The sequence below is a fragment of the Sciurus carolinensis genome, chromosome 5 (genome assembly GCF_902686445.1).
Source record: "Sciurus carolinensis chromosome 5, mSciCar1.2, whole genome shotgun sequence".
NCBI classification, from domain to species: Eukaryota; Metazoa; Chordata; class Mammalia; order Rodentia; family Sciuridae; genus Sciurus; species Sciurus carolinensis.
In genome coordinates this window covers 162,568,436-162,575,449 of record NC_062217.1, presented here as the reverse complement: position 1 = coordinate 162,575,449, position 7,014 = coordinate 162,568,436, and positions in this window count along the sequence as shown.

The window sequence follows — 7,014 nt, the reverse complement described above, 5'->3', positions numbered from 1 at the left end:
ATGTGCAAAGGAGTTGAAGATCAAAGTCATGCCTCCACAAGCCCAGGAGCACCCAGGATAGCTGGAAACTGCCAGAAGCCAGAATAGGTAAGGAAGATTCCTGCCCACAGCTCAGAGGGATAGTCATCCTGTTGACAGCTTGATTTCTGACCTCTAGAATTCAGATCCATGAGACTAGTATTTTAGGCTAAATTTCTGGTGTTTCCAGCCAGTCAGTTGGGGTACTTTGTCATGCAGCCAAGAAAACCAACACAGAGCCTCCCACAACTACCCTGTATTGTCTGTCCTACCCTCCTGCTTTGTTCCATGTCCCCAAAAAGCCTTTTGCTTACCTTTTGTCCTTGATCTCTACATATTTCTCAAAATTCAGGGGAGATATTATCACAGTCCTATGTGCCTGGAAGGGTTTCTCTGCCTATTTCTCATGCATACCGTACAGGATGGTTTTACCTAGACTGGGACCCAGACACCCCCATCCTGGGGCTCCACCTGTTTGGAGCTTCACCACCTGGTGTGACCAATAGGTTCATGGCCTTTGGTGGGATCTCCAACGTTAAGAGATGTACAGAAAGAATGAGCAAGGAAATTTGCTCCTTGATAAGTCTATGCCAGGCTTTTCTGTGCGTGGAAAGGGAATGGCATCCATTTAAGAAAGGTAACATAGTCGGTTGGGCTCTGCCCATTTATTTATTCTTCCAGGTGAACTTTTAGATAATTTTTTTTCCAAACTCATAAAAAATACATGTGATCTTCATAAGAATCCACATCCTTGCATTATTTATTAAAGTTCTCTTTTTATTAAATCCTCTAGACAGCTTGATTTTTTTTATAATTGACACAGAACAAAGTACATGTTTGAAGTATACAAACTGATACTTTGACATTTGCAAACAACAATCACCATAATCAACACCATGAACACAAAGGTTTCTGTGTACTGTTTTTAAATTGTGATAAAATTGACATGCCTTAAATCTTGCCATTTTAACCATTTTTAGGTGTACAGTTCGCTGGCATTAAGTATATTCACATTGTTAAGAAAACAGTCACCACCACCCAACTCCAGAACTTCTTCGTCTTCTGAAACTGAAAATCTATACTGGTTAAACACCAACGCCCCATCCATCCACTTCCCCAGCCTCTGGCAGCAGTCCTTCTGTTTCCTCTTTCTGTTAATAGGATTACTCTAGGAACCTCATGTAGGAGGAGTCAGACAGTGTTTGAACTTTTGTGACTTGCTTATTTCACTTGGTGTATGTCCTCAGGATTCATCCACACTATGCTATGTGTCTGTTTTAATAGTGAGTGATATCCCATGTTATGAGATAATTAATATCATAATCTCAAACTGTGCTATCAGCAAGTCCCAAGTCCTGGTTGTAAGGGATCCCAGGAAAACCACGCCGGACGCGGGAAATCACATAAGGGAGTTTATTAAACAAACAAAGTGTCTCCCTGCAGGGTAAGAGAGAAAATGAGAGGAAAAGAAAGGGAATGAGAAAGGGCATGCGCTAGAGAGAGTGCAAAAGCAAGGAGGATAGAGAAAGTGAGTAGGAGAGAGAGAAGGATGAGAAAAGATGGCGGGGTAGCTACCGTGAAGCAGTTGAATTCCTGGGCTAACAGGGGACCAATATCGGAGAAGGATACTTGCAAGCTGACTGATGAACCAATAGCTAGCTAGGATGTTCACAGACTAACAGTAGTTGGGAGGCAGGGAAAATGGCTGCACCGGAAAGGGCGGGGGAGCAGCTTTGTACATTACACTGGTCAACAAGGATCAGGAGAGTGAAGAGTATTCTGTGCTGCTGGGTTGCAGTGCTCAGTAGGTTGGATGTGTTTAATGTGCTTTCCACAAACTATTTTCATCTTTCAACAGGGTTTACCTGAATGAAAATTCAATTTAAGTTGAGAAACATCTGTATAGTGACTTAAATAACTTGATTTTCAAATGTTAAGCCAACCTTGAATTCCTAGTATAAAACCCGCTAACTATAACATATTTGATACATTGTTTAACTCTTTTTACTAAAAGTCTATGTACATGTTTACGAGGGATATTGGTCTGTAGTTTTCTTTTGATGACTTTGTGTAGTTTTGGTATCAGAGTAATGGTCCCACAGAATGATTTGGGAAATATGCCCTCCTCTGCTATTACCTGTAAGAGTATGTACAGAATTGAGCTCATCGGTTCCTTAGATTTTTGGATATAATTCACTGGTGAAGCCATCTGGGCATGGAGTTTTTTTGTTCATTTCCTTTGCTTTTTATGGGAAGATTTTTAAACCATAAATTTAATTTATTTAATAGTTATAGATTTATTTAAATTATATTTAATAGTTATCTAATAGTTCAATAAATTTAATAAATTTATTTAATAGTTATATTTCTTCTTAAGTGTGCCTTGGTACATTGTGTCTTTCAAATAATTTTTCCATTTATCCTAGTTTTATATTTATTAGCACGAATTTGTTTGTAATGTACCCTCATTATCCTTATAACATCCATAGACTCTATGGCTACATCACCTCTCTTGAACCTAATATCAATAATTTGTGCTTGTCTTTTCTATTTCTCTTTTCTTTTTCCTAATTAGCCTGCATAGAGGATTACTAATTTTATTGATGTTCTCAAAGAATTAGATTTTGGTTTTATTGACTTTTTTAAAAAATGTCTTTCCTGTTTCATTAATTTTCATTCTGACTCTTATTATTTCTTCTGCTTACTTTTTGTTTAGTTTCCTTTCTTTTTTTCTAGCTATTAAAGTAGAAAGTAAGGTCATTTATTTTAGACTTTTCTTCTTTTTTTAATGTAACACTTCATGCTATAGTGCCCTTTTAAATATTGTTTTAATTGCATGCCACAATTTTGTTTACATTCTCAAAGTATTTTCTAATTTCCCATTTGATTTCTTCTTGGATCCATATGATGTTTAGAAATAAAGTCATGAATCACTTAATGATGGGGCTACAGTCTAAGGAAAGTATCAGGTGATTTTGTCCATCGTAGAGTGTAATATAAACTAAGACAGCGATGATGTTATTTGGTGATTTGACTTTATGAGACTACTGATGTACAAGTGGTTTTATTGGTATATTATTGACCAAGATGTTGTTATGTAGTACATTACTGTATGTTATTTGGTTTCCAAATATTTGCGGTTTTTCCAAAAATCTTTCTGTAATTGGCTTCTAATTTCACTCCTTTATGGTCAGAGAAATAATAATTTGTGTGACTTGAAAGTTTTTGTTTTTTGAGTTTTATTTTGTAACCCAAAATACAGACTATCTAGATAAGTGTTCTTTGCATACTTGAAAATAATTTGTATTTTCCTGTCTTGGGTTCAAATGTTCTACAAAGGCTAACTGAGTCATGTTGGGTGACATTGATAAAGCCAGAATTGAGGACAGGCAGTTGATGTTGAGTAAGAAACTGGTCAAATCGAAGAATGAAGGGATCTGAGTCTGGAAGCTGGAGACAGCCCCTGAGAGATTGGAAGGTCAGTGTCTCCAGAGTGTCACCAAGGTTACCTGTCTACCCCTCCCAAAAAGTTGCAGGCAGGGAATTGCTAATGAATGCCCCTGGGCCCCTACCTGAATCTCCATTTGGCCCCTCCCCTGCCCATCTGCTTCTCACCTTTTTGCCATCTCACCAACATCTCTTGGGCCTAGTCACTAGGCAGATAGGAGAAAGATGAGAGGGAAAAGGACAGGAGAACAAAGGAAGCCCTAATCCAGAAAAGATTCAGGGAGCACTCATTTCTTGGGATTCTAGAACACCAGCCATGGTCCCCTTCTCCCTCCTAGGAGAACACAGCCCTCTAGAGTCGCATGCTCAGATACGCACTGCACAGATAAAGAATAATTCCTCCAAATTTGAGTGTTCACACAGGAGAACTGTGTTATTACCTTTAAATAAAGCCTGTTTCAAATGCTTGCCTTGGTGAGCTTCTCTAGTATTATACTTCAACATCTGAGGACGTGGAACTCGTCACTGATAAACAGCGGGATCACTGCTGTTCATGTTTTTTTAATATCCTTTCTGATTTTGTTCTTTAATTCCTTCTTCTATCAATTATTGAGGGAGGGGCGATGCATTTCCTGGCTAGAAGCTTGGATGCGTGGGGCTCTCTTTGCAGACCTTTGGAGTAGGGCAGTGTGTAGGCCAGATGCTGGGCGCGGGAGCCCTCGTCAGGAGTTGAGAAGAGAACCCCATGCCTGACGTGGCAGGGAAGGGCGTGCTTGAGACAATGTGGGCATTCGAGGAGTGCACATCCCTGTCACCTGAGGGCTTGTTAAACCAGACTGTGACCCAATTGTACAGCTTCTGGCTCCACCAAGTGCCCAGGAGGCCGCTGGGGTCAGCCTGGGTACCAGCCTCGGGGAAGCATTGCTGTAAGGTGGCTAGCCTTCCCTCCACTTGGTCACACGCCTGTTCTCCCGCAGTTGCTCGCAACGCCGACACTCCACCTGCCTCCTTCATTCCTCACACCCAGGTTAGTTGCCCCCTCCAGGTGCCCCTGAAGCCCCCCTGCACATCTCCTTACTGCATTAGGCAGTGATTGACTGTTACCTGCCACCTCAGCCTCTCCCTCCCTGGCCTGTCAGATCTCAGAAAGAAAGACTCTGGAGGTCTGTGTTGTTCACTGTGGGCTCAGAGTTGAACGCATGCTCAAATACGCACTGATAATGAATAATTCCTCCAAATTTGAGTGGTCACACAGCCTCACCTGAGCTTTCCATAGATTCTTTGAACTGAATATTAATTTTAATGTCGATACTTAAGATATGGGCGAGTGGGACCAGTGTCCTGAGACCATCCTTTCTTTGGGGTGTTAGACTTGGGCGGCAGAGAAGCAGAACAGGGCGGAGGGTTTGCAGTAAGCTTTCTTCGCGGTCTCTCCCTGAACACACACATCGCATGCTGCAGGGTGCGGGGCTCCCTCTCTGAGCTGCTGCTGTCATTTCTTAGCCCTCCGGGGCAGCGGCTGCTTTGTGTCGGTGGCAGCTGCCGGGTCTCAAGATGAATGCTCCAGGTTCTGCTTGATGGATAGCTGCCCCCAACAAATTGGCGCATGATCTACAGAGATCTTCTTTAGAAAATGTGACGCATGGTGACAGATGAGGAAGGTGAGCTGCACTTCTGTTTCCAGATATACCAGCTCTAAGAAAAGTTTTCTCTAGTAGATGAAAAATAGTGTACAACACAAGATCCAAAGCAAAACAACAAAACAAACACTGGAAAAGTTCCTATCACTATGAAATTGGATAATTTTGTACTTCTCAAAGATGTTTTCATTCAATTTTTATAATTAGCCAGTGAAATAAACTGCATAGTAGTGTTTTCCCCATTTTTATTGTGAATAAACTGAGTCTTGAAGAGGTTAATGGTCAACATCAAGGTCACATGATATATTGGGGCAGAGCTAGATGTTCTCCTGTTTCTTGGCATAGGATTCCTAAAAGGCTTGGAATCTCTGCAGTGGTGATGTCTTTTGTAGGTTAAAGAGCTCATAGCCCCTAGGTAGCTTCTAGATGGGGCTGGTCAGTGAATAGACCAAGGCAAGAGTGGAGCATTTGGACTTTCACCCCATCTTCCCAACTTTGGGGAGGATGGAGAGAGGCAGAAGGTTGAGTTGATCACCAAGGGTCAGTCATTTAATCTATCATGCCTATGTAATGACACTTCCATGCAACCTCAGGACAGGACTTAGGTGGCTTCTGGACAGTCACAACTCCTGAAGTTTCTGGAGCAGCAGGGAAGCTCCACCCCCACCCCTCCAACACCTTCCCCTGTGCATTTTTCATCTGTATCATTTGTAATATCCCTGATAATAAACTGGTAAGTGAGTTTCTCCTAGCTCTGTGAGTACTCTAGCAAACTAATTTTGAAGCTGAGGAGGGGTAGGGGAATCAGTTTACAGCTGATCATCAGAAGTGCAGGTAAAACACCCGGGGTTGGGCCTGAAGGATCTTTAGGGAAAGTAATTGTGAGGATTCAGCCCTTAACCTGTGGTTTCTGATGGTCTCTCCAGGCAGAGGGTGTCCAACAGAGCTGACCTGGACTACATCTGCTGGTGGCTGCTGCTACAGTTCTCATTCCTTACTGGTAAGGAGTGACCGCCACACTTCTTTTTTTTAAGTTGTAGATGGACACAATACCTTTGTTATTTTATTTGTTTATTTTTATTGGTGCTAAGGATTGAACCTAGGGACCTCACTGTGCTCGGCAAGCGACCTACCACTGAGCCACCACCCCAGCTCCAACCTCACACTTTCTGAGGTCACAGAAGTCTTCCATGTTGATGTCAAGGGGTGAGAGCAGAAGAGAACAGTTTGTTTTTCTTGCACCCAGGGTGCAGGGCCCTTGTTCCACTATAGGGCAGTGGGGTGGGGACAACACTGTCATTCGTTTGACTACAGAGCAATGAAGGAAAGGCTCATGGGTAAAGAACGTTTGTGTATAAATGCTTTATTCTCAAGGTTGATTTATGGGAGAAAAACATCCTGGGAAAGTCTTTGGTTGAAACTGAGAATTAAAAAGAAAGGTGGTTTTCGTCACCTCAGGTACCAGCGTGCTGCATTGCCCGGCAAGCCTGAGGTGTGTTGCAGGCGGCCGTCTCTGCGGCACACCTTTGATGTGGCAAACATCCAGGCTTCATCCCTGATGCAAAGGGGACTTGCAGAAGCTGCTCATCTGCTCTCAGACTGAAAAGCCGCGTGCATCGCTTTAGGGGACAAAGCTGGGGACCATGTACCAGCCTCGGGCCAATTAGGCCTAAAACAAATTCTTAGGCTGCTAGAGCTCCGATTACGCTTGAAGAGCTGCCGCCTCCATCCCACAGTGGCAACCCTGCTGGACGTGCCCCAGTAATTGGGCTGATGCACTGGCTCACCATCCGTGGCTTCCCTAATGACCAGCGGTGCCGGCTATTTGTTTAGGAGCATTTAAAAAGCGAAAGTGCTAGAAAGTGCAGCTGGTGAGCCGGGAGGCTGCCTCCCCTCCAGAAACCGTTTG